The sequence below is a fragment of the Sinohyriopsis cumingii genome, unplaced genomic scaffold (genome assembly GCF_028554795.1).
Source record: "Sinohyriopsis cumingii isolate HCF-2022 unplaced genomic scaffold, ASM2855479v2 utg001656l, whole genome shotgun sequence".
Taxonomy (NCBI): Eukaryota; Metazoa; Mollusca; class Bivalvia; order Unionida; family Unionidae; genus Sinohyriopsis; species Sinohyriopsis cumingii.
Window position 1 is genome coordinate 3,155 of NW_028316032.1, and position 26,995 is coordinate 30,149.

Here is a 26,995-nt window from a genome sequence, read left to right on the forward strand (position 1 = left end):
ATAATAATAATAATAAAAATAATAACAATAATAATAATAATAATAATAATAATAATAATAATAATAATAATAATAATTATTATGTGGACTTAGTACAGCGCCTAAGACGTTAAAGCGCTAAGAGCTCGAAAATATTAGATAACAAACAAAAATATACACCAGTACAAGGATAGGATAGAAAAATCCCAACACTATTGAATTACAAAACAAAACGCTTTAATAGAAGTATATAGAATATGTAAATGAACTTACATATTTCATTCACTTTTTATCTGGATGGGTACATACAGGGTCACTACCATAATCAGTACCTTTCTGAGGGCTGTGTGGAAACCAGAAAGACATTGACAAGCTAATGAATTTGAAAAAGAGGATATCAAAATTCAACATAAAAATGATTATATGAGAAAATAAAAACGTTTCTGTGGGACATTTACCATCACACCTATTTGTAGCTAAATAGACGCGTGTACAAAGTGTAGTATAACTTTGTAATGGTATTAAAAATTGTACGCCCACCGTGGGACTCGAACTCACGACCCTCAGATTAAAAGTCTGATGCTCTACCGACTGAGCTAGGCGGGCTACTTGTTAATGCATGGTCGAATGTTGGCTCGGGTAGTTATGCGCAACATGGTTAATCGTTATCTCATCAACTTCACATAGCTAGCGTCTAGGATTGATTGGATCTTAGATGTTAGCCCCTTATGGAAACAATAATCCAGTTTATATGGCAATCAACCATTCACGGAGGAATTTAAATTTTGCTGCATAAGGAAATGCACAAATGTGTCATTAGCCGAGCAAGTTGTTAAAGTTAAGGCTAGTCATTGTTTCTTTGTGTTAACAGTTATGATTTTACAGTCCGGACAACACAAACACTATCCTTCTGCTCTTCTCTTAAATCTTCGCATTCTTTCCTTAATTTCTCTCAGTTAATTACACATGTGAAAATCACCTATCTTGAAATTTTTTGTTTCCAGAGAAAGCAATGCTTACACACTACATAATCAATTAAATAGTACCTGTAAGTTGATAAACTTGCTTCCAATTAATTGTTCTCTATACATATTTGTGATTTTCTTCTATGGATCGGTACAGGAGAAAATACATAAATACGGAAGGTGTGTGTTAGATGTGGTGGTTTTATTTCTACGACATGGGAGATTTGTGTGTGTGTGTGTGTGTGTTTGTGTGTGCATGTGATTTGTATTTTTAAGGTAGCTTTTAAGAATTTGTCAGTCATATCGCTACGATGTCTGCAGTGTGGCAGTTTATAGTGATGGCTAGCACTGGGGCATCATGCCGCAGACATGTGGCATGATGTCCCACCCAGTCACTTTATCCTGAGACCCGGCCGACCAGTCCTAACACTAACCTCTTAATGCTGAGCTCCAAGCAAGGCAGCTGTTAGTACCATATTTGTAAGTCTTTGGTATGACTCGGCCGGGGATCGATCCCACGAACTCCCGCATCCGAGGCGTACGCTGTAATTACTAGGCCACCGGAGCTTTTAGGGATATTTGTTCATTGTCACGTAGTGAGTAGTAGCTAATGAGTTTTCAGTCCTTATGTCTGTATTTAAGTACGTGGAGTTGGACTATTTGGTCAGTCATATTTTGTATGTTCTTCTTGTAACATTATTCTTCAGATATATTTATTGTTGTGTTTAGATATTATTTGGAAGCAAACATTTGTTTGAATTATTCATTGGAGCCACAAAATGCTATGTGGGTTAAAATATTATTTTTGGCCTATTGTGAATTATTTCTAAAGAATTCTTGAAAATGCCATTGTGATATATCAGAACTGTTGGTAGACCAATGCATTTGAGGATGTAGATTTTATTCGGAACATTCTATTCCTTTGGACTTGAAGATAACATTTTGGGATGATTTTGGATGCAATTCATAATGCTGTAAGTCCCTCTTACATTTTCATTTTACAACTTTGTTAACTGAATTATTTGTTCAGTATTACAAACCGTTTTGGTTTTGCTTAGGTTTGTTTTTTAGTGTATGACCATAGATTCGTAATACTATTGGGTAATTATGACTCATTCATTTCTCAGTTAACGAACTAATATGCAGCATTACTGGAAATGCAAATATGATGGCAGCAGTGGGGGACGCATTTACTGAATTTTGTTTTCATAACAAAAAACTCTTAATTCCAAAGACTTGTGCAATGAAATGATATTGACGTGAAATGTAAAGAAAAGCATTTTCGTTTGAACCGAGCTCTGGGCATCTATCTGCAACATAACTGCTAAACGTCATGTGATACAAATATGGCCGCACCCTTTAAATACGTAATGGAAGGGGCTACGCAGCAAAATCCGAGACTGACAAACTGACAGAATTTGGATGAGTAGTGCCCCAATCTCAGTCGCTAGAGCATCCGACATTTAATCTAAGGGTCATGGGTGAAAGTCCGAGGGTAGGTGGTTATGATTTAGCTTCCACTGATTTTCAATTGTTGTCAAAATGAATATAGATATACCTGCAAGTATTTCTCTCCTTTCCTAAGATGTCCCTAAATGAGAGCGTATCCACATGTCCATGCGAACGGGATAGAGTACCCAATTTAATCAACTCTAAGAGATGTTGATCATTCTGTCAGCATTTCTTCTTGATTCCAGTAAATCTAACGCATCCACTATATCATATGCAAATTGAATGCATTCATATTATGATACGAATATTATTAAAATATACGGACAGAAGCACAAAAGTCAACGCCAGTCTAAAAGCTCCACCTAACAGACAATATGTTTAAAGTAATGAGACACTACCACTGCAAGCTACTATCAGTTGTTTCGTGTTCTAAATTGTTTATTCAAACGTTGTAATGGAGACAAAACGAAGAATGCACCGTGAAGACGTATAAACACTTCTCGTTTCAATCAACAATAACTGCATGAGATATGCATGCAGGATGTGTTCACGGTTTTAATGGAGGTACGATCACCGCCTCTCGGACACCTGAATTCGGTGGTCACAACATCGCGGTATAGAATGCGATGATTGTATTGGTGAAAATACTAAGTCTTAAAATTAAATTGTTGCCGTCCAGTTTCGGATGCTCAATCTAAATGAATGAAAATATGGATTTTTTAAAAATGATTTATCAATTGCGAGTTTTGATAATAGTTCTCGATTTAAGTAAGCTAAAGAATGCAATGCATCGTTTGAGAATTAAATGCATTAATTTTACGATTCAAACAATAACGTAATATGTAATTCGCAATGTAACACAAATCTCAAAGGAATTTTAAAATCTGCGACTAAAAGTTAATATGTCTTGAAAAGAAGAGAAGAAAAGAGACTAGCACTGCAAGGTACTGTCAGTTCTTTCCTGTTCTGATGAGTTAGATGAAACTTTGCAACGTGGAGAAAATAAAGACTGCACCGTACATATGTGAAAGAAACCTATCTTAGATCAAGTCATGAAGGTTACAATAATGAGTTCACAGTTTTGTGGGAAGTATGATTACGGGCTATCGGACACTCGAAAGCAGTGGCCACAAGGATCGCGCAATCCGGTGCGGTGATATTAATGGTTAAAACACAAAAAAGAAGAATAAAAAAAAAATGACCAAAAAAAAAAAAGGAAAGAAAGAAAGATGTTAGTCGTAAAAATGAATTTTTGCTGACTTACAATTTTAGTTGCTAAATCAAAATAAAGAAATAATTCGGAAGAATTGTTTATCAGTATTTTGGAAATTCCCACAATTGATAATAATAATAATAATAATAATAATAATAATAATAATAATAATAATATAAAAATAATAACAATAATAATATTAATAATAATAATAATAATAATAATAATAATAATAATAATAATAATAATAATAATAATTATGTGGACTTAGTACAGCGCCTAAGACGTTAAAGCGCTAAGAGCTCGAAAATATTAGATAACAAACAAAAATATACACCAGTACAAGGATAGGATAGAAAAATCCCAACACTATTGAATTACAAAACAAAACGCTTTAATATAAGTATATAGAATATGTAAATGAACTTACATATTTCATTCACTTTTTATCTGGATGGGTACATACAGGGTCACTACCATAATCAGTACCTTTCTGAGGGCTGTGTGGAAACCAGAAAGACATTGACAAGCTAATGAATTTGAAAAAGAGGATATCAAAATTCAACATAAAAATGATTATATGAGAAAATAAAAACGTTTCTGTGGGACATTTACCATCACACCTATTTGTAGCTAAATAGACGCGTGTACAAAGTGTAGTATAAATTTGTAATGGTATTAAAAATTGTACGCCCACCGTGGGACTCGAACTCACGACCCTCAGATTAAAAGTCTGATGCTCTACCGACTGAGCTAGGCGGGCTACTTGTTAATGCATGGTCGAATGTTGGCTCGGGTAGTTATGCGCAACATGGTTAATCGTTATCTCATCAACTTCACATAGCTAGCGTCTAGGATTGATTGGATCTTAGATGTTAGCCCCTTATGGAAACAATAATCCAGTTTATATGGCAATCAATCATTCACGGAGGAATTTAAATTTTGCTGCATAAGGAAATGCACAAATGTGTCATTAGCCGAGCAAGTTGTTAAAGTTAAGACTAGTCATTGTTTCTTTGTGTTAACAGTTATGATTTTACAGTCCGGACAACACAAACACTATCCTTCTGCTCTTCTCTTAAATCTTCGCATTCTTTCCTTAATTTCTCTCAGTTAATTACACATGTGAAAATCACCTATCTTGAAATTTTTTGTTTCCAGAGAAAGCAATGCTTACACACTACATAATCAATTAAATAGTACCTGTAAGTTGATAAACTTGCTTCCAATTAATTGTTCTCTATACATATTTGTGATTTTCTTCTATGGATCGGTACAGGAGAAAATACATAAATACGGAAGGTGTGTGTTAGATGTGGTGGTTTTATTTCTACGACATGGGAGATTTGTGTGTGTGTGTGTGTGTGTTTGTGTGTGCATGTGATTTGTATTTTTAAGGTAGCTTTTAAGAATTTGTCAGTCATATCGCTACGATGTCTGCAGTGTGGCAGTTTATAGTGATGGCTAGCACTGGGGCATCATGCCGCAGACATGTGGCATGATGTCCCACCCAGTCACTTTATCCTGAGACCCGGCCGACCAGTCCTAACACTAACCTCTTAATGCTGAGCTCCAAGCAAGGCAGCTGTTAGTACCATATTTGTAAGTCTTTGGTATGACTCGGCCGGGGATCGATCCCACGAACTCCCGCATCCGAGGCGTACGCTGTAATTACTAGGCCACCGGAGCTTTTAGGGATATTTGTTCATTGTCACGTAGTGAGTAGTAGCTAATGAGTTTTCAGTCCTTATGTCTGTATTTAAGTACGTGGAGTTGGACTATTTGGTCAGTCATATTTTGTATGTTCTTCTTGTAACATTATTCTTCAGATATATTTATTGTTGTGTTTAGATATTATTTGGAAGCAAACATTTGTTTGAATTATTCATTGGAGCCACAAAATGCTATGTGGGTTAAAATATTATTTTTGGCCTATTGTGAATTATTTCTAAAGAATTCTTGAAAATGCCATTGTGATATATCAGAACTGTTGGTAGACCAATGCATTTGAGGATGTAGATTTTATTCGGAACATTCTATTCCTTTGGACTTGAAGATAACATTTTGGGATGATTTTGGATGCAATTCATAATGCTGTAAGTCCCTCTTACATTTTCATTTTACAACTTTGTTAACTGAATTATTTGTTCAGTATTACAAACCGTTTTGGTTTTGCTTAGGTTTGTTTTTTAGTGTATGACCATAGATTCGTAACACTATTGGGTAATTATGACTCATTCATTTCTCAGTTAACGAACTAATATGCAGCATTACTGGAAATGCAAATATGATGGCAGCAGTGGGGGACGCATTTACTGAATTTCGTTTTCATAACAAAAAACTCTTAATTCCAAAGACTTGTGCAATGAAATGATATTGACGTGAAATGTAAAGAAAAGCATTTTCGTTTGAACCGAGCTCTGGGCATCTATCTGCACCATAACTGCTAAACGTCATGTGATACAAATATGGCCGCACCCTTTAAATATTTAATGGAAAGGGCAACGCAGCAAAATCCGAGACTGACAAACTGACAGAATTTGGATGAGTAGTGCCCCAATCTCAGTCGCTAGAGCATCCGACATTTAATCTAAGGGTCATGGGTGAAAGTCCGAGGGTAGGTGGTTATGATTTAGCTTCCACTGATTTTCAATTGTTGTCAAAATGAATATAGATATACCTGCAAGTATTTCTCTCCTTTCCTAAGATGTCCCTAAATGAGAGCGTATCCACATGTCCATGCGAACGGGATAGAGTACCCAATTTAATCAACTCTAAGAGATGTTGATCATTCTGTCAGCATTTCTTCTTGATTCCAGTAAATCTAACGCATCCACTATATCATATGCAAATTGAATGCATTCATATTATGATACGAATATTATTAAAATATACGGACAGAAGCACAAAAGTCAACGCCAGTCTAAAAGCTCCACCTAACAGACAATATGTTTAAAGTAATGAGACACTACCACTGCAAGCTACTATCAGTTGTTTCGTGTTCTAAATTGTTTATTCAAACGTTGTAATGGAGACAAAACGAAGAATGCACCGTGAAGACGTATAAACACTTCTCGTTTCAATCAACAATAACTGCATGAGATATGCATGCAGGATGTGTTCACGGTTTTAATGGAGGTACGATCACCGCCTCTCGGACACCTGAATTCGGTGGTCACAACATCGCGGTATAGAATGCGATGATTGTATTGGTGAAAATACTAAGTCTTAAAATTAAATTGTTGCCGTCCAGTTTCGGATGCTCAATCTAAATGAATGAAAATATGGATTTTTTAAAAATGATTTATCAATTGCGAGTTTTGATAATAGTTCTCGATTTAAGTAAGCTAAAGAATGCAATGCATCGTTTGAGAATTAAATGCATTAATTTTACGATTCAAACAATAACATAATATGTAATTCGCAATGTAACACAAATCTCAAAGGAATTTTAAAATCTGCGACTAAAAGTTAATATGTCTTGAAAAGAAGAGAAGAAAAGAGACTAGCACTGCAAGGTACTGTCAGTTCTTTCCTGTTCTGATGAGTTAGATGAAACTTTGCAACGTGGAGAAAATAAAGACTGCACCGTACATATGTGAAAGAAACCTATCTTAGATCAAGTCATGAAGGTTACAATAATGAGTTCACAGTTTTGTGGGAAGTATGATTACGGGCTATCGGACACTCGAAAGCAGTGGCCACAAGGATCGCGCAATCCGGTGCGGTGATATTAATGGTTAAAACACAAAAAAGAAGAATAAAAAAAAAATGACCAAAACAAAAAAAGGAAAGAAAGAAAGATGTTAGTCGTAAAAATGAATTTTTGCTGACTTACAATTTTAGTTGCTAAATCAAAATAAAGAAATAATTCGGAAGAATTGTTTATCAGTATTTTGGAAATTCCCACAATTGATAATAATAATAATAATAATAATAATAATAATAATTATAATAATAATAATAATATAAAAATAATAACGATAATAATATTAATAATAATAATAATAATAATAATAATAATAATAATAATAATAATAATTATGTGGACTTAGTACAGCGCCTAAGACGTTAAAGCGCTAAGAGCTCGAAAATATTAGATAACAAACAAAAATATACACCAGTACAAGGATAGGATAGAAAAATCCCAACACTATTGAATTACAAAACAAAACGCTTTAATAGAAGTATATAGAATATGTAAATGAACTTACATATTTCATTCACTTTTTATCTGGATGGGTACATACAGGGTCACTACCATAATCAGTACCTTTCTGAGGGCTGTGTGGAAACCAGAAAGACATTGACAAGCTAATGAATTTGAAAAAGAGGATATCAAAATTCAACATAAAAATGATTATATGAGAAAATAAAAACGTTTCTGTGGGACATTTACCATCACACCTATTTGTAGCTAAATAGACGCGTGTACAAAGTGTAGTATAACTTTGTAATGGTATTAAAAATTGTACGCCCACCGTGGGACTCGAACTCACGACCCTCAGATTAAAAGTCTGATGCTCTACCGACTGAGCTAGGCGGGCTACTTGTTAATGCATGGTCGAATGTTGGCTCGGGTAGTTATGCGCAACATGGTTAATCGTTATCTCATCAACTTCACATAGCTAGCGTCTAGGATTGATTGGATCTTAGATGTTAGCCCCTTATGGAAACAATAATCCAGTTTATATGGCAATCAACCATTCACGGAGGAATTTAAATTTTGCTGCATAAGGAAATGCACAAATGTGTCATTAGCCGAGCAAGTTGTTAAAGTTAAGGCTAGTCATTGTTTCTTTGTGTTAACAGTTATGATTTTACAGTCCGGACAACACAAACACTATCCTTCTGCTCTTCTCTTAAATCTTCGCATTCTTTCCTTAATTTCTCTCAGTTAATTACACATGTGAAAATCACCTATCTTGAAATTTTTTGTTTCCAGAGAAAGCAATGCTTACACACTACATAATCAATTAAATAGTACCTGTAAGTTGATAAACTTGCTTCCAATTAATTGTTCTCTATACATATTTGTGATTTTCTTCTATGGATCGGTACAGGAGAAAATACATAAATACGGAAGGTGTGTGTTAGATGTGGTGGTTTTATTTCTACGACATGGGAGATTTGTGTGTGTGTGTGTGTGTGTTTGTGTGTGCATGTGATTTGTATTTTTAAGGTAGCTTTTAAGAATTTGTCAGTCATATCGCTACGATGTCTGCAGTGTGGCAGTTTATAGTGATGGCTAGCACTGGGGCATCATGCCGCAGACATGTGGCATGATGTCCCACCCAGTCACTTTATCCTGAGACCCGGCCGACCAGTCCTAACACTAACCTCTTAATGCTGAGCTCCAAGCAAGGCAGCTGTTAGTACCATATTTGTAAGTCTTTGGTATGACTCGGCCGGGGATCGATCCCACGAACTCCCGCATCCGAGGCGTACGCTGTAATTACTAGGCCACCGGAGCTTTTAGGGATATTTGTTCATTGTCACGTAGTGAGTAGTAGCTAATGAGTTTTCAGTCCTTATGTCTGTATTTAAGTACGTGGAGTTGGACTATTTGGTCAGTCATATTTTGTATGTTCTTCTTGTAACATTATTCTTCAGATATATTTATTGTTGTGTTTAGATATTATTTGGAAGCAAACATTTGTTTGAATTATTCATTGGAGCCACAAAATGCTATGTGGGTTAAAATATTATTTTTGGCCTATTGTGAATTATTTCTAAAGAATTCTTGAAAATGCCATTGTGATATATCAGAACTGTTGGTAGACCAATGCATTTGAGGATGTAGATTTTATTCGGAACATTCTATTCCTTTGGACTTGAAGATAACATTTTGGGATGATTTTGGATGCAATTCATAATGCTGTAAGTCCCTCTTACATTTTCATTTTACAACTTTGTTAACTGAATTATTTGTTCAGTATTACAAACCGTTTTGGTTTTGCTTAGGTTTGTTTTTTAGTGTATGACCATAGATTCGTAATACTATTGGGTAATTATGACTCATTCATTTCTCAGTTAACGAACTAATATGCAGCATTACTGGAAATGCAAATATGATGGCAGCAGTGGGGGACGCATTTACTGAATTTTGTTTTCATAACAAAAAACTCTTAATTCCAAAGACTTGTGCAATGAAATGATATTGACGTGAAATGTAAAGAAAAGCATTTTCGTTTGAACCGAGCTCTGGGCATCTATCTGCAACATAACTGCTAAACGTCATGTGATACAAATATGGCCGCACCCTTTAAATACGTAATGGAAGGGGCTACGCAGCAAAATCCGAGACTGACAAACTGACAGAATTTGGATGAGTAGTGCCCCAATCTCAGTCGCTAGAGCATCCGACATTTAATCTAAGGGTCATGGGTGAAAGTCCGAGGGTAGGTGGTTATGATTTAGCTTCCACTGATTTTCAATTGTTGTCAAAATGAATATAGATATACCTGCAAGTATTTCTCTCCTTTCCTAAGATGTCCCTAAATGAGAGCGTATCCACATGTCCATGCGAACGGGATAGAGTACCCAATTTAATCAACTCTAAGAGATGTTGATCATTCTGTCAGCATTTCTTCTTGATTCCAGTAAATCTAACGCATCCACTATATCATATGCAAATTGAATGCATTCATATTATGATACGAATATTATTAAAATATACGGACAGAAGCACAAAAGTCAACGCCAGTCTAAAAGCTCCACCTAACAGACAATATGTTTAAAGTAATGAGACACTACCACTGCAAGCTACTATCAGTTGTTTCGTGTTCTAAATTGTTTATTCAAACGTTGTAATGGAGACAAAACGAAGAATGCACCGTGAAGACGTATAAACACTTCTCGTTTCAATCAACAATAACTGCATGAGATATGCATGCAGGATGTGTTCACGGTTTTAATGGAGGTACGATCACCGCCTCTCGAACACCTGAATTCGGTGGTCACAACATCGCGGTATAGAATGCGATGATTGTATTGGTGAAAATACTAAGTCTTAAAATTAAATTGTTGCCGTCCAGTTTCGGATGCTCAATCTAAATGAATGAAAATATGGATTTTTTAAAAATGATTTATCAATTGCGAGTTTTGATAATAGTTCTCGATTTAAGTAAGCTAAAGAATGCAATGCATCGTTTGAGAATTAAATGCATTAATTTTACGATTCAAACAATAACGTAATATGTAATTCGCAATGTAACACAAATCTCAAAGGAATTTTAAAATCTGCGACTAAAAGTTAATATGTCTTGAAAAGAAGAGAAGAAAAGAGACTAGCACTGCAAGGTACTGTCAGTTCTTTCCTGTTCTGATGAGTTAGATGAAACTTTGCAACGTGGAGAAAATAAAGACTGCACCGTACATATGTGAAAGAAACCTATCTTAGATCAAGTCATGAAGGTTACAATAATGAGTTCACAGTTTTGTGGGAAGTATGATTACGGGCTATCGGACACTCGAAAGCAGTGGCCACAAGGATCGCGCAATCCGGTGCGGTGATATTAATGGTTAAAACACAAAAAAGAAGAATAAAAAAAAAATGACCAAAAAAAAAAAAGGAAAGAAAGAAAGATGTTAGTCGTAAAAATGAATTTTTGCTGACTTACAATTTTAGTTGCTAAATCAAAATAAAGAAATAATTCGGAAGAATTGTTTATCAGTATTTTGGAAATTCCCACAATTGATAATAATAATAATAATAATAATAATAATAATAATAATAATAATAATAATAATATAAAAATAATAACAATAATAATATTAATAATAATAATAATAATAATAATAATAATAATAATAATAATAATAATAATAATTATGTGGACTTAGTACAGCGCCTAAGACGTTAAAGCGCTAAGAGCTCGAAAATATTAGATAACAAACAAAAATATACACCAGTACAAGGATAGGATAGAAAAATCCCAACACTATTGAATTACAAAACAAAACGCTTTAATATAAGTATATAGAATATGTAAATGAACTTACATATTTCATTCACTTTTTATCTGGATGGGTACATACAGGGTCACTACCATAATCAGTACCTTTCTGAGGGCTGTGTGGAAACCAGAAAGACATTGACAAGCTAATGAATTTGAAAAAGAGGATATCAAAATTCAACATAAAAATGATTATATGAGAAAATAAAAACGTTTCTGTGGGACATTTACCATCACACCTATTTGTAGCTAAATAGACGCGTGTACAAAGTGTAGTATAAATTTGTAATGGTATTAAAAATTGTACGCCCACCGTGGGACTCGAACTCACGACCCTCAGATTAAAAGTCTGATGCTCTACCGACTGAGCTAGGCGGGCTACTTGTTAATGCATGGTCGAATGTTGGCTCGGGTAGTTATGCGCAACATGGTTAATCGTTATCTCATCAACTTCACATAGCTAGCGTCTAGGATTGATTGGATCTTAGATGTTAGCCCCTTATGGAAACAATAATCCAGTTTATATGGCAATCAATCATTCACGGAGGAATTTAAATTTTGCTGCATAAGGAAATGCACAAATGTGTCATTAGCCGAGCAAGTTGTTAAAGTTAAGACTAGTCATTGTTTCTTTGTGTTAACAGTTATGATTTTACAGTCCGGACAACACAAACACTATCCTTCTGCTCTTCTCTTAAATCTTCGCATTCTTTCCTTAATTTCTCTCAGTTAATTACACATGTGAAAATCACCTATCTTGAAATTTTTTGTTTCCAGAGAAAGCAATGCTTACACACTACATAATCAATTAAATAGTACCTGTAAGTTGATAAACTTGCTTCCAATTAATTGTTCTCTATACATATTTGTGATTTTCTTCTATGGATCGGTACAGGAGAAAATACATAAATACGGAAGGTGTGTGTTAGATGTGGTGGTTTTATTTCTACGACATGGGAGATTTGTGTGTGTGTGTGTGTGTGTTTGTGTGTGCATGTGATTTGTATTTTTAAGGTAGCTTTTAAGAATTTGTCAGTCATATCGCTACGATGTCTGCAGTGTGGCAGTTTATAGTGATGGCTAGCACTGGGGCATCATGCCGCAGACATGTGGCATGATGTCCCACCCAGTCACTTTATCCTGAGACCCGGCCGACCAGTCCTAACACTAACCTCTTAATGCTGAGCTCCAAGCAAGGCAGCTGTTAGTACCATATTTGTAAGTCTTTGGTATGACTCGGCCGGGGATCGATCCCACGAACTCCCGCATCCGAGGCGTACGCTGTAATTACTAGGCCACCGGAGCTTTTAGGGATATTTGTTCATTGTCACGTAGTGAGTAGTAGCTAATGAGTTTTCAGTCCTTATGTCTGTATTTAAGTACGTGGAGTTGGACTATTTGGTCAGTCATATTTTGTATGTTCTTCTTGTAACATTATTCTTCAGATATATTTATTGTTGTGTTTAGATATTATTTGGAAGCAAACATTTGTTTGAATTATTCATTGGAGCCACAAAATGCTATGTGGGTTAAAATATTATTTTTGGCCTATTGTGAATTATTTCTAAAGAATTCTTGAAAATGCCATTGTGATATATCAGAACTGTTGGTAGACCAATGCATTTGAGGATGTAGATTTTATTCGGAACATTCTATTCCTTTGGACTTGAAGATAACATTTTGGGATGATTTTGGATGCAATTCATAATGCTGTAAGTCCCTCTTACATTTTCATTTTACAACTTTGTTAACTGAATTATTTGTTCAGTATTACAAACCGTTTTGGTTTTGCTTAGGTTTGTTTTTTAGTGTATGACCATAGATTCGTAACACTATTGGGTAATTATGACTCATTCATTTCTCAGTTAACGAACTAATATGCAGCATTACTGGAAATGCAAATATGATGGCAGCAGTGGGGGACGCATTTACTGAATTTCGTTTTCATAACAAAAAACTCTTAATTCCAAAGACTTGTGCAATGAAATGATATTGACGTGAAATGTAAAGAAAAGCATTTTCGTTTGAACCGAGCTCTGGGCATCTATCTGCACCATAACTGCTAAACGTCATGTGATACAAATATGGCCGCACCCTTTAAATATTTAATGGAAAGGGCAACGCAGCAAAATCCGAGACTGACAAACTGACAGAATTTGGATGAGTAGTGCCCCAATCTCAGTCGCTAGAGCATCCGACATTTAATCTAAGGGTCATGGGTGAAAGTCCGAGGGTAGGTGGTTATGATTTAGCTTCCACTGATTTTCAATTGTTGTCAAAATGAATATAGATATACCTGCAAGTATTTCTCTCCTTTCCTAAGATGTCCCTAAATGAGAGCGTATCCACATGTCCATGCGAACGGGATAGAGTACCCAATTTAATCAACTCTAAGAGATGTTGATCATTCTGTCAGCATTTCTTCTTGATTCCAGTAAATCTAACGCATCCACTATATCATATGCAAATTGAATGCATTCATATTATGATACGAATATTATTAAAATATACGGACAGAAGCACAAAAGTCAACGCCAGTCTAAAAGCTCCACCTAACAGACAATATGTTTAAAGTAATGAGACACTACCACTGCAAGCTACTATCAGTTGTTTCGTGTTCTAAATTGTTTATTCAAACGTTGTAATGGAGACAAAACGAAGAATGCACCGTGAAGACGTATAAACACTTCTCGTTTCAATCAACAATAACTGCATGAGATATGCATGCAGGATGTGTTCACGGTTTTAATGGAGGTACGATCACCGCCTCTCGGACACCTGAATTCGGTGGTCACAACATCGCGGTATAGAATGCGATGATTGTATTGGTGAAAATACTAAGTCTTAAAATTAAATTGTTGCCGTCCAGTTTCGGATGCTCAATCTAAATGAATGAAAATATGGATTTTTTAAAAATGATTTATCAATTGCGAGTTTTGATAATAGTTCTCGATTTAAGTAAGCTAAAGAATGCAATGCATCGTTTGAGAATTAAATGCATTAATTTTACGATTCAAACAATAACATAATATGTAATTCGCAATGTAACACAAATCTCAAAGGAATTTTAAAATCTGCGACTAAAAGTTAATATGTCTTGAAAAGAAGAGAAGAAAAGAGACTAGCACTGCAAGGTACTGTCAGTTCTTTCCTGTTCTGATGAGTTAGATGAAACTTTGCAACGTGGAGAAAATAAAGACTGCACCGTACATATGTGAAAGAAACCTATCTTAGATCAAGTCATGAAGGTTACAATAATGAGTTCACAGTTTTGTGGGAAGTATGATTACGGGCTATCGGACACTCGAAAGCAGTGGCCACAAGGATCGCGCAATCCGGTGCGGTGATATTAATGGTTAAAACACAAAAAAGAAGAATAAAAAAAAAATGACCAAAACAAAAAAAGGAAAGAAAGAAAGATGTTAGTCGTAAAAATGAATTTTTGCTGACTTACAATTTTAGTTGCTAAATCAAAATAAAGAAATAATTCGGAAGAATTGTTTATCAGTATTTTGGAAATTCCCACAATTGATAATAATAATAATAATAATAATAATAATAATAATTATAATAATAATAATAATATAAAAATAATAACGATAATAATATTAATAATAATAATAATAATAATAATAATAATAATAATAATAATAATAATTATGTGGACTTAGTACAGCGCCTAAGACGTTAAAGCGCTAAGAGCTCGAAAATATTAGATAACAAACAAAAATATACACCAGTACAAGGATAGGATAGAAAAATCCCAACACTATTGAATTACAAAACAAAACGCTTTAATAGAAGTATATAGAATATGTAAATGAACTTACATATTTCATTCACTTTTTATCTGGATGGGTACATACAGGGTCACTACCATAATCAGTACCTTTCTGAGGGCTGTGTGGAAACCAGAAAGACATTGAGAAGCTAATGAATTTGAAAAAGAGGATATCAAAATTCAACATAAAAATGATTATATGAGAAAATAAAAACGTTTCTGTGGGACATTTACCATCACACCTATTTGTAGCTAAATAGACGCGTGTACAAAGTGTAGTATAAATTTGTAATGGTATTAAAAATTGTACGCCCACCGTGGGACTCGAACTCACGACCCTCAGATTAAAAGTCTGATGCTCTACCGACTGAGCTAGGCGGGCTACTTGTTAATGCATGGTCGAATGTTGGCTCGGGTAGTTATGCGCAACATGGTTAATCGTTATCTCATCAACTTCACATAGCTAGCGTCTAGGATTGATTGGATCTTAGATGTTAGCCCCTTATGGAAACAATAATCCAGTTTATATGGCAATCAACCATTCACGGAGGAATTTAAATTTTGCTGCATAAGGAAATGCACAAATGTGTCATTAGCCGAGCAAGTTGTTAAAGTTAAGACTAGTCATTGTTTCTTTGTGTTAACAGTTATGATTTTACAGTCCGGACAACACAAACACTATCCTTCTGCTCTTCTCTTAAATCTTCGCATTCTTTCCTTAATTTCTCTCAGTTAATTACACATGTGAAAATCACCTATCTTGAAATTTTTTGTTTCCAGAGAAAGCAATGCTTACACACTACATAATCAATTAAATAGTACCTGTAAGTTGATAAACTTGCTTCCAATTAATTGTTCTCTATACATATTTGTGATTTTCTTCTATGGATCGGTACAGGAGAAAATACATAAATACGGAAGGTGTGTGTTAGATGTGGTGGTTTTATTTCTACGACATGGGAGATTTGTGTGTGTGTGTGTGTGTGTTTGTGTGTGCATGTGATTTGTATTTTTAAGGTAGCTTTTAAGAATTTGTCAGTCATATCGCTACGATGTCTGCAGTGTGGCAGTTTATAGTGATGGCTAGCACTGGGGCATCATGCCGCAGACATGTGGCATGATGTCCCACCCAGTCACTTTATCCTGAGACCCGGCCGACCAGTCCTAACACTAACCTCTTAATGCTGAGCTCCAAGCAAGGCAGCTGTTAGTACCATATTTGTAAGTCTTTGGTATGACTCGGCCGGGGATCGATCCCACGAACTCCCGCATCCGAGGCGTACGCTGTAATTACTAGGCCACCGGAGCTTTTAGGGATATTTGTTCATTGTCACGTAGTGAGTAGTAGCTAATGAGTTTTCAGTCCTTATGTCTGTATTTAAGTACGTGGAGTTGGACTATTTGGTCAGTCATATTTTGTATGTTCTTCTTGTAACATTATTCTTCAGATATATTTATTGTTGTGTTTAGATATTATTTGGAAGCAAACATTTGTTTGAATTATTCATTGGAGCCACAAAATGCTATGTGGGTTAAAATATTATTTTTGGCCTATTGTGAATTATTTCTAAAGAATTCTTGAAAATGCCATTGTGATATATCAGAACTGTTGGTAGACCAATGCATTTGAGGATGTAGATTTTATTCGGAACATTCTATTCCTTTGGACTTGAAGATAACATTTTGGGATGATTTTGGATGCAATTCATAATGCTGTAAGTCCCTCTTACATTTTCATTTTACAACTTTGTTAACTGAATTATTTGTTCAGTATTACAAACCGTTTTGGTTTTGCTTAGGTTTGTTTTTTAGTGTATGACCATAGATTCGTAACACTATTGGGTAATTATGACTCATTCATTTCTCAGTTAACGAACTAATATGCAGCATTACTGGAAATGCAAATATGATGGCAGCAGTGGGGGACGCATTTACTGAATTTCGTTTTCATAACAAAAAACTCTTAATTCCAAAGACTTGTGCAATGAAATGATATTGACGTGAAATGTAAAGAAAAGCATTTTCGTTTGAACCGAGCTCTGGGCATCTATCTGCACCATAACTGCTAAACGTCATGTGATACAAATATGGCCGCACCCTTTAAATATTTAATGGAAAGGGCAACGCAGCAAAATCCGAGACTGACAAACTGACAGAATTTGGATGAGTAGTGCCCCAATCTCAGTCGCTAGAGCATCCGACATTTAATCTAAGGGTCATGGGTGAAAGTCCGAGGGTAGGTGGTTATGATTTAGCTTCCACTGATTTTCAATTGTTGTCAAAATGAATATAGATATACCTGCAAGTATTTCTCTCCTTTCCTAAGATGTCCCTAAATGAGAGCGTATCCACATGTCCATGCGAACGGGATAGAGTACCCAATTTAATCAACTCTAAGAGATGTTGATCATTCTGTCAGCATTTCTTCTTGATTCCAGTAAATCTAACGCATCCACTATATCATATGCAAATTGAATGCATTCATATTATGATACGAATATTATTAAAATATACGGACAGAAGCACAAAAGTCAACGCCAGTCTAAAAGCTCCACCTAACAGACAATATGTTTAAAGTAATGAGACACTACCACTGCAAGCTACTATCAGTTGTTTCGTGTTCTAAATTGTTTATTCAAACGTTGTAATGGAGACAAAACGAAGAATGCACCGTGAAGACGTATAAACACTTCTCGTTTCAATCAACAATAACTGCATGAGATATGCATGCAGGATGTGTTCACGGTTTTAATGGAGGTACGATCACCGCCTCTCGGACACCTGAATTCGGTGGTCACAACATCGCGGTATAGAATGCGATGATTGTATTGGTGAAAATACTAAGTCTTAAAATTAAATTGTTGCCGTCCAGTTTCGGATGCTCAATCTAAATGAATGAAAATATGGATTTTTTAAAAATGATTTATCAATTGCGAGTTTTGATAATAGTTCTCGATTTAAGTAAGCTAAAGAATGCAATGCATCGTTTGAGAATTAAATGCATTAATTTTACGATTCAAACAATAACGTAATATGTAATTCGCAATGTAACACAAATCTCAAAGGAATTTTAAAATCTGCGACTAAAAGTTAATATGTCTTGAAAAGAAGAGAAGAAAAGAGACTAGCACTGCAAGGTACTGTCAGTTCTTTCCTGTTCTGATGAGTTAGATGAAACTTTGCAACGTGGAGAAAATAAAGACTGCACCGTACATATGTGAAAGAAACCTATCTTAGATCAAGTCATGAAGGTTACAATAATGAGTTCACAGTTTTGTGGGAAGTATGATTACGGGCTATCGGACACTCGAAAGCAGTGGCCACAAGGATCGCGCAATCCGGTGCGGTGATATTAATGGTTAAAACACAAAAAAGAAGAATAAAAAAAAAATGACCAAAAAAAAAAAAGGAAAGAAAGAAAGATGTTAGTCGTAAAAATGAATTTTTGCTGACTTACAATTTTAGTTGCTAAATCAAAATAAAGAAATAATTCGGAAGAATTGTTTATCAGTATTTTGGAAATTCCCACAATTGATAATAATAATAATAATAATAATAATAATAATAATAATAATAATAATAATATAAAAATAATAACAATAATAATATTAATAATAATAATAATAATAATAATAATAATAATAATAATAATAATAATAATTATGTGGACTTAGTACAGCGCCTAAGACGTTAAAGCGCTAAGAGCTCGAAAATATTAGATAACAAACAAAAATATACACCAGTACAAGGATAGGATAGAAAAATCCCAACACTATTGAATTACAAAACAAAACGCTTTAATATAAGTATATAGAATATGTAAATGAACTTACATATTTCATTCACTTTTTATCTGGATGGGTACATACAGGGTCACTACCATAATCAGTACCTTTCTGAGGGCTGTGTGGAAACCAGAAAGACATTGACAAGCTAATGAATTTGAAAAAGAGGATATCAAAATTCAACATAAAAATGATTATATGAGAAAATAAAAACGTTTCTGTGGGACATTTACCATCACACCTATTTGTAGCTAAATAGACGCGTGTACAAAGTGTAGTATAAATTTGTAATGGTATTAAAAATTGTACGCCCACCGTGGGACTCGAACTCACGACCCTCAGATTAAAAGTCTGATGCTCTACCGACTGAGCTAGGCGGGCTACTTGTTAATGCATGGTCGAATGTTGGCTCGGGTAGTTATGCGCAACATGGTTAATCGTTATCTCATCAACTTCACATAGCTAGCGTCTAGGATTGATTGGATCTTAGATGTTAGCCCCTTATGGAAACAATAATCCAGTTTATATGGCAATCAATCATTCACGGAGGAATTTAAATTTTGCTGCATAAGGAAATGCACAAATGTGTCATTAGCCGAGCAAGTTGTTAAAGTTAAGACTAGTCATTGTTTCTTTGTGTTAACAGTTATGATTTTACAGTCCGGACAACACAAACACTATCCTTCTGCTCTTCTCTTAAATCTTCGCATTCTTTCCTTAATTTCTCTCAGTTAATTACACATGTGAAAATCACCTATCTTGAAATTTTTTGTTTCCAGAGAAAGCAATGCTTACACACTACATAATCAATTAAATAGTACCTGTAAGTTGATAAACTTGCTTCCAATTAATTGTTCTCTATACATATTTGTGATTTTCTTCTATGGATCGGTACAGGAGAAAATACATAAATACGGAAGGTGTGTGTTAGATGTGGTGGTTTTATTTCTACGACATGGGAGATTTGTGTGTGTGTGTGTGTGTGTTTGTGTGTGCATGTGATTTGTATTTTTAAGGTAGCTTTTAAGAATTTGTCAGTCATATCGCTACGATGTCTGCAGTGTGGCAGTTTATAGTGATGGCTAGCACTGGGGCATCATGCCGCAGACATGTGGCATGATGTCCCACCCAGTCACTTTATCCTGAGACCCGGCCGACCAGTCCTAACACTAACCTCTTAATGCTGAGCTCCAAGCAAGGCAGCTGTTAGTACCATATTTGTAAGTCTTTGGTATGACTCGGCCGGGGATCGATCCCACGAACTCCCGCATCCGAGGCGTACGCTGTAATTACTAGGCCACCGGAGCTTTTAGGGATATTTGTTCATTGTCACGTAGTGAGTAGTAGCTAATGAGTTTTCAGTCCTTATGTCTGTATTTAAGTACGTGGAGTTGGACTATTTGGTCAGTCATATTTTGTATGTTCTTCTTGTAACATTATTCTTCAGATATATTTATTGTTGTGTTTAGATATTATTTGGAAGCAAACATTTGTTTGAATTATTCATTGGAGCCACAAAATGCTATGTGGGTTAAAATATTATTTTTGGCCTATTGTGAATTATTTCTAAAGAATTCTTGAAAATGCCATTGTGATATATCAGAACTGTTGGTAGACCAATGCATTTGAGGATGTAGATTTTATTCGGAACATTCTATTCCTTTGGACTTGAAGATAACATTTTGGGATGATTTTGGATGCAATTCATAATGCTGTAAGTCCCTCTTACATTTTCATTTTACAACTTTGTTAACTGAATTATTTGTTCAGTATTACAAACCGTTTTGGTTTTGCTTAGGTTTGTTTTTTAGTGTATGACCATAGATTCGTAACACTATTGGGTAATTATGACTCATTCATTTCTCAGTTAACGAACTAATATGCAGCATTACTGGAAATGCAAATATGATGGCAGCAGTGGGGGACGCATTTACTGAATTTCGTTTTCATAACAAAAAACTCTTAATTCCAAAGACTTGTGCAATGAAATGATATTGACGTGAAATGTAAAGAAAAGCATTTTCGTTTGAACCGAGCTCTGGGCATCTATCTGCACCATAACTGCTAAACGTCATGTGATACAAATATGGCCGCACCCTTTAAATATTTAATGGAAAGGGCAACGCAGCAAAATCCGAGACTGACAAACTGACAGAATTTGGATGAGTAGTGCCCCAATCTCAGTCGCTAGAGCATCCGACATTTAATCTAAGGGTCATGGGTGAAAGTCCGAGGGTAGGTGGTTATGATTTAGCTTCCACTGATTTTCAATTGTTGTCAAAATGAATATAGATATACCTGCAAGTATTTCTCTCCTTTCCTAAGATGTCCCTAAATGAGAGCGTATCCACATGTCCATGCGAACGGGATAGAGTACCCAATTTAATCAACTCTAAGAGATGTTGATCATTCTGTCAGCATTTCTTCTTGATTCCAGTAAATCTAACGCATCCACTATATCATATGCAAATTGAATGCATTCATATTATGATACGAATATTATTAAAATATACGGACAGAAGCACAAAAGTCAACGCCAGTCTAAAAGCTCCACCTAACAGACAATATGTTTAAAGTAATGAGACACTACCACTGCAAGCTACTATCAGTTGTTTCGTGTTCTAAATTGTTTATTCAAACGTTGTAATGGAGACAAAACGAAGAATGCACCGTGAAGACGTATAAACACTTCTCGTTTCAATCAACAATAACTGCATGAGATATGCATGCAGGATGTGTTCACGGTTTTAATGGAGGTACGATCACCGCCTCTCGGACACCTGAATTCGGTGGTCACAACATCGCGGTATAGAATGCGATGATTGTATTGGTGAAAATACTAAGTCTTAAAATTAAATTGTTGCCGTCCAGTTTCGGATGCTCAATCTAAATGAATGAAAATATGGATTTTTTAAAAATGATTTATCAATTGCGAGTTTTGATAATAGTTCTCGATTTAAGTAAGCTAAAGAATGCAATGCATCGTTTGAGAATTAAATGCATTAATTTTACGATTCAAACAATAACATAATATGTAATTCGCAATGTAACACAAATCTCAAAGGAATTTTAAAATCTGCGACTAAAAGTTAATATGTCTTGAAAAGAAGAGAAGAAAAGAGACTAGCACTGCAAGGTACTGTCAGTTCTTTCCTGTTCTGATGAGTTAGATGAAACTTTGCAACGTGGAGAAAATAAAGACTGCACCGTACATATGTGAAAGAAACCTATCTTAGATCAAGTCATGAAGGTTACAATAATGAGTTCACAGTTTTGTGGGAAGTATGATTACGGGCTATCGGACACTCGAAAGCAGTGGCCACAAGGATCGCGCAATCCGGTGCGGTGATATTAATGGTTAAAACACAAAAAAGAAGAATAAAAAAAAAATGACCAAAACAAAAAAAGGAAAGAAAGAAAGATGTTAGTCGTAAAAATGAATTTTTGCTGACTTACAATTTTAGTTGCTAAATCAAAATAAAGAAATAATTCGGAAGAATTGTTTATCAGTATTTTGGAAATTCCCACAATTGATAATAATAATAATAATAATAATAATAATAATAATTATAATAATAATAATAATATAAAAATAATAACGATAATAATATTAATAATAATAATAATAATAATAATAATAATAATAATAATAATAATAATTATGTGGACTTAGTACAGCGCCTAAGACGTTAAAGCGCTAAGAGCTCGAAAATATTAGATAACAAACAAAAATATACACCAGTACAAGGATAGGATAGAAAAATCCCAACACTATTGAATTACAAAACAAAACGCTTTAATAGAAGTATATAGAATATGTAAATGAACTTACATATTTCATTCACTTTTTATCTGGATGGGTACATACAGGGTCACTACCATAATCAGTACCTTTCTGAGGGCTGTGTGGAAACCAGAAAGACATTGACAAGCTAATGAATTTGAAAAAGAGGATATCAAAATTCAACATAAAAATGATTATATGAGAAAATAAAAACGTTTCTGTGGGACATTTACCATCACACCTATTTGTAGCTAAATAGACGCGTGTACAAAGTGTAGTATAAATTTGTAATGGTATTAAAAATTGTACGCCCACCGTGGGACTCGAACTCACGACCCTCAGATTAAAAGTCTGATGCTCTACCGACTGAGCTAGGCGGGCTACTTGTTAATGCATGGTCGAATGTTGGCTCGGGTAGTTATGCGCAACATGGTTAATCGTTATCTCATCAACTTCACATAGCTAGCGTCTAGGATTGATTGGATCTTAGATGTTAGCCCCTTATGGAAACAATAATCCAGTTTATATGGCAATCAACCATTCACGGAGGAATTTAAATTTTGCTGCATAAGGAAATGCACAAATGTGTCATTAGCCGAGCAAGTTGTTAAAGTTAAGACTAGTCATTGTTTCTTTGTGTTAACAGTTATGATTTTACAGTCCGGACAACACAAACACTATCCTTCTGCTCTTCTCTTAAATCTTCGCATTCTTTCCTTAATTTCTCTCAGTTAATTACACATGTGAAAATCACCTATCTTGAAATTTTTTGTTTCCAGAGAAAGCAATGCTTACACACTACATAATCAATTAAATAGTACCTGTAAGTTGATAAACTTGCTTCCAATTAATTGTTCTCTATACATATTTGTGATTTTCTTCTATGGATCGGTACAGGAGAAAATACATAAATACGGAAGGTGTGTGTTAGATGTGGTGGTTTTATTTCTACGACATGGGAGATTTGTGTGTGTGTGTGTGTGTGTTTGTGTGTGCATGTGATTTGTATTTTTAAGGTAGCTTTTAAGAATTTGTCAGTCATATCGCTACGATGTCTGCAGTGTGGCAGTTTATAGTGATGGCTAGCACTGGGGCATCATGCCGCAGACATGTGGCATGATGTCCCACCCAGTCACTTTATCCTGAGACCCGGCCGACCAGTCCTAACACTAACCTCTTAATGCTGAGCTCCAAGCAAGGCAGCTGTTAGTACCATATTTGTAAGTCTTTGGTATGACTCGGCCGGGGATCGATCCCACGAACTCCCGCATCCGAGGCGTACGCTGTAATTACTAGGCCACCGGAGCTTTTAGGGATATTTGTTCATTGTCACGTAGTGAGTAGTAGCTAATGAGTTTTCAGTCCTTATGTCTGTATTTAAGTACGTGGAGTTGGACTATTTGGTCAGTCATATTTTGTATGTTCTTCTTGTAACATTATTCTTCAGATATATTTATTGTTGTGTTTAGATATTATTTGGAAGCAAACATTTGTTTGAATTATTCATTGGAGCCACAAAATGCTATGTGGGTTAAAATATTATTTTTGGCCTATTGTGAATTATTTCTAAAGAATTCTTGAAAATGCCATTGTGATATATCAGAACTGTTGGTAGACCAATGCATTTGAGGATGTAGATTTTATTCGGAACATTCTATTCCTTTGGACTTGAAGATAACATTTTGGGATGATTTTGGATGCAATTCATAATGCTGTAAGTCCCTCTTACATTTTCATTTTACAACTTTGTTAACTGAATTATTTGTTCAGTATTACAAACCGTTTTGGTTTTGCTTAGGTTTGTTTTTTAGTGTATGACCATAGATTCGTAACACTATTGGGTAATTATGACTCATTCATTTCTCAGTTAACGAACTAATATGCAGCATTACTGGAAATGCAAATATGATGGCAGCAGTGGGGGACGCATTTACTGAATTTCGTTTTCATAACAAAAAACTCTTAATTCCAAAGACTTGTGCAATGAAATGATATTGACGTGAAATGTAAAGAAAAGCATTTTCGTTTGAACCGAGCTCTGGGCATCTATCTGCACCATAACTGCTAAACGTCATGTGATACAAATATGGCCGCACCCTTTAAATATTTAATGGAAAGGGCAACGCAGCAAAATCCGAGACTGACAAACTGACAGAATTTGGATGAGTAGTGCCCCAATCTCAGTCGCTAGAGCATCCGACATTTAATCTAAGGGTCATGGGTGAAAGTCCGAGGGTAGGTGGTTATGATTTAGCTTCCACTGATTTTCAATTGTTGTCAAAATGAATATAGATATACCTGCAAGTATTTCTCTCCTTTCCTAAGATGTCCCTAAATGAGAGCGTATCCACATGTCCATGCGAACGGGATAGAGTACCCAATTTAATCAACTCTAAGAGATGTTGATCATTCTGTCAGCATTTCTTCTTGATTCCAGTAAATCTAACGCATCCACTATATCATATGCAAATTGAATGCATTCATATTATGATACGAATATTATTAAAATATACGGACAGAAGCACAAAAGTCAACGCCAGTCTAAAAGCTCCACCTAACAGACAATATGTTTAAAGTAATGAGACACTACCACTGCAAGCTACTATCAGTTGTTTCGTGTTCTAAATTGTTTATTCAAACGTTGTAATGGAGACAAAACGAAGAATGCACCGTGAAGACGTATAAACACTTCTCGTTTCAATCAACAATAACTGCATGAGATATGCATGCAGGATGTGTTCACGGTTTTAATGGAGGCACGATCACCGCCTCTCGGACACCTGAATTCGGTGGTCACAACATCGCGGTATAGAATGCGATGATTGTATTGGTGAAAATACTAAGTCTTAAAATTAAATTGTTGCCGTCCAGTTTCGGATGCTCAATCTAAATGAATGAAAATATGGATTTTTTAAAAATGATTTATCAATTGCGAGTTTTGATAATAGTTCTCGATTTAAGTAAGCTAAAGAATGCAATGCATCGTTTGAGAATTAAATGCATTAATTTTACGATTCAAACAATAACATAATATGTAATTCGCAATGTAACACAAATCTCAAAGGAATTTTAAAATCTGCGACTAAAAGTTAATATGTCTTAAAAAGAAGAGAAGAAAAGAGACTAGCACTGCAAGGTACTGTCAGTTCTTTCCTGTTCTGATGAGTTAGATGAAACTTTGCAACGTGGAGAAAATAAAGACTGCACCGTACATATGTGAAAGAAACCTATCTTAGATCAAGTCATGAAGGTTACAATAATGAGTTCACAGTTTTGTGGGAAGTATGATTACGGGCTATCGGACACTCGAAAGCAGTGGCCACAAGGATCGCGCAATCCGGTGCGGTGATATTAATGGTTAAAACACAAAAAAGAAGAATAAAAAAAAAATGACCAAAAACAAAAAAGGAAAGAAAGAAAGATGTTAGTCGTAAAAATGAATTTTTGCTGACTTACAATTTTAGTTGCTAAATCAAAATAAAGAAATAATTCGGAAGAATTGTTTATCAGTATTTTGGAAATTCCCACAATTGATAATAATAATAATAATAATAATAATAATAATAATAATTATAATAATAATAAAAATAATAACAATAATAATAATAATAATAATAATAATAATAATAATAATAATAATAATAATTATGTGGACTTAGTACAGCGCCTAAGACGTTAAAGCGCTAAGAGCTCGAAAATATTAGATAACAAACAAAAATATACACCAGTACAAGGATAGGATAGAAAAATCCCAACACTATTGAATTACAAAACAAAACGCTTTAATAGAAGTATATAGAATATGTAAATGAACTTACATATTTCATTCACTTTTTATCTGGATGGGTACATACAGGGTCACTACCATAATCAGTACCTTTCTGAGGGCTGTGTGGAAACCAGAAAGACATTGACAAGCTAATGAATTTGAAAAAGAGGATATCAAAATTCAACATAAAAATGATTATATGAGAAAATAAAAACGTTTCTGTGGGACATTTACCATCACACCTATTTGTAGCTAAATAGACGCGTGTACAAAGTGTAGTATAACTTTGTAATGGTATTAAAAATTGTA

At 34.9% G+C, this 26,995-nt stretch overlaps 7 non-coding genes across 7 annotated transcripts; all 7 read right to left on the minus strand.

The window, feature by feature from the left end:
* Nucleotides 1–512: 512 nt before the first annotated feature.
* On the minus strand, nt 513–585 carry Trnak-uuu (transfer RNA lysine (anticodon UUU)). The gene has a single exon. It is a non-coding gene; the product is annotated as a tRNA-Lys (tRNA).
* Nucleotides 586–4,299: 3,714 nt separating this feature from the next.
* Nucleotides 4,300–4,372, minus strand: Trnak-uuu (transfer RNA lysine (anticodon UUU)). The gene has a single exon. It is a non-coding gene; the product is annotated as a tRNA-Lys (tRNA).
* Nucleotides 4,373–8,083: 3,711 nt separating this feature from the next.
* Trnak-uuu (transfer RNA lysine (anticodon UUU)) lies at nt 8,084–8,156 on the minus strand. The gene has a single exon. It is a non-coding gene; the product is annotated as a tRNA-Lys (tRNA).
* A 3,717-nt stretch (nt 8,157–11,873) lies between these two features.
* Trnak-uuu (transfer RNA lysine (anticodon UUU)) lies at nt 11,874–11,946 on the minus strand. The gene has a single exon. It is a non-coding gene; the product is annotated as a tRNA-Lys (tRNA).
* Nucleotides 11,947–15,657: 3,711 nt separating this feature from the next.
* Trnak-uuu (transfer RNA lysine (anticodon UUU)) lies at nt 15,658–15,730 on the minus strand. Its single transcript has one exon. It is a non-coding gene; the product is annotated as a tRNA-Lys (tRNA).
* Nucleotides 15,731–19,441: 3,711 nt separating this feature from the next.
* Trnak-uuu (transfer RNA lysine (anticodon UUU)) lies at nt 19,442–19,514 on the minus strand. Its single transcript has one exon. It is a non-coding gene; the product is annotated as a tRNA-Lys (tRNA).
* Nucleotides 19,515–23,225: 3,711 nt separating this feature from the next.
* Trnak-uuu (transfer RNA lysine (anticodon UUU)) lies at nt 23,226–23,298 on the minus strand. Its single transcript has one exon. It is a non-coding gene; the product is annotated as a tRNA-Lys (tRNA).
* Between the last annotated feature and the right edge of the window lie 3,697 nt (nt 23,299–26,995).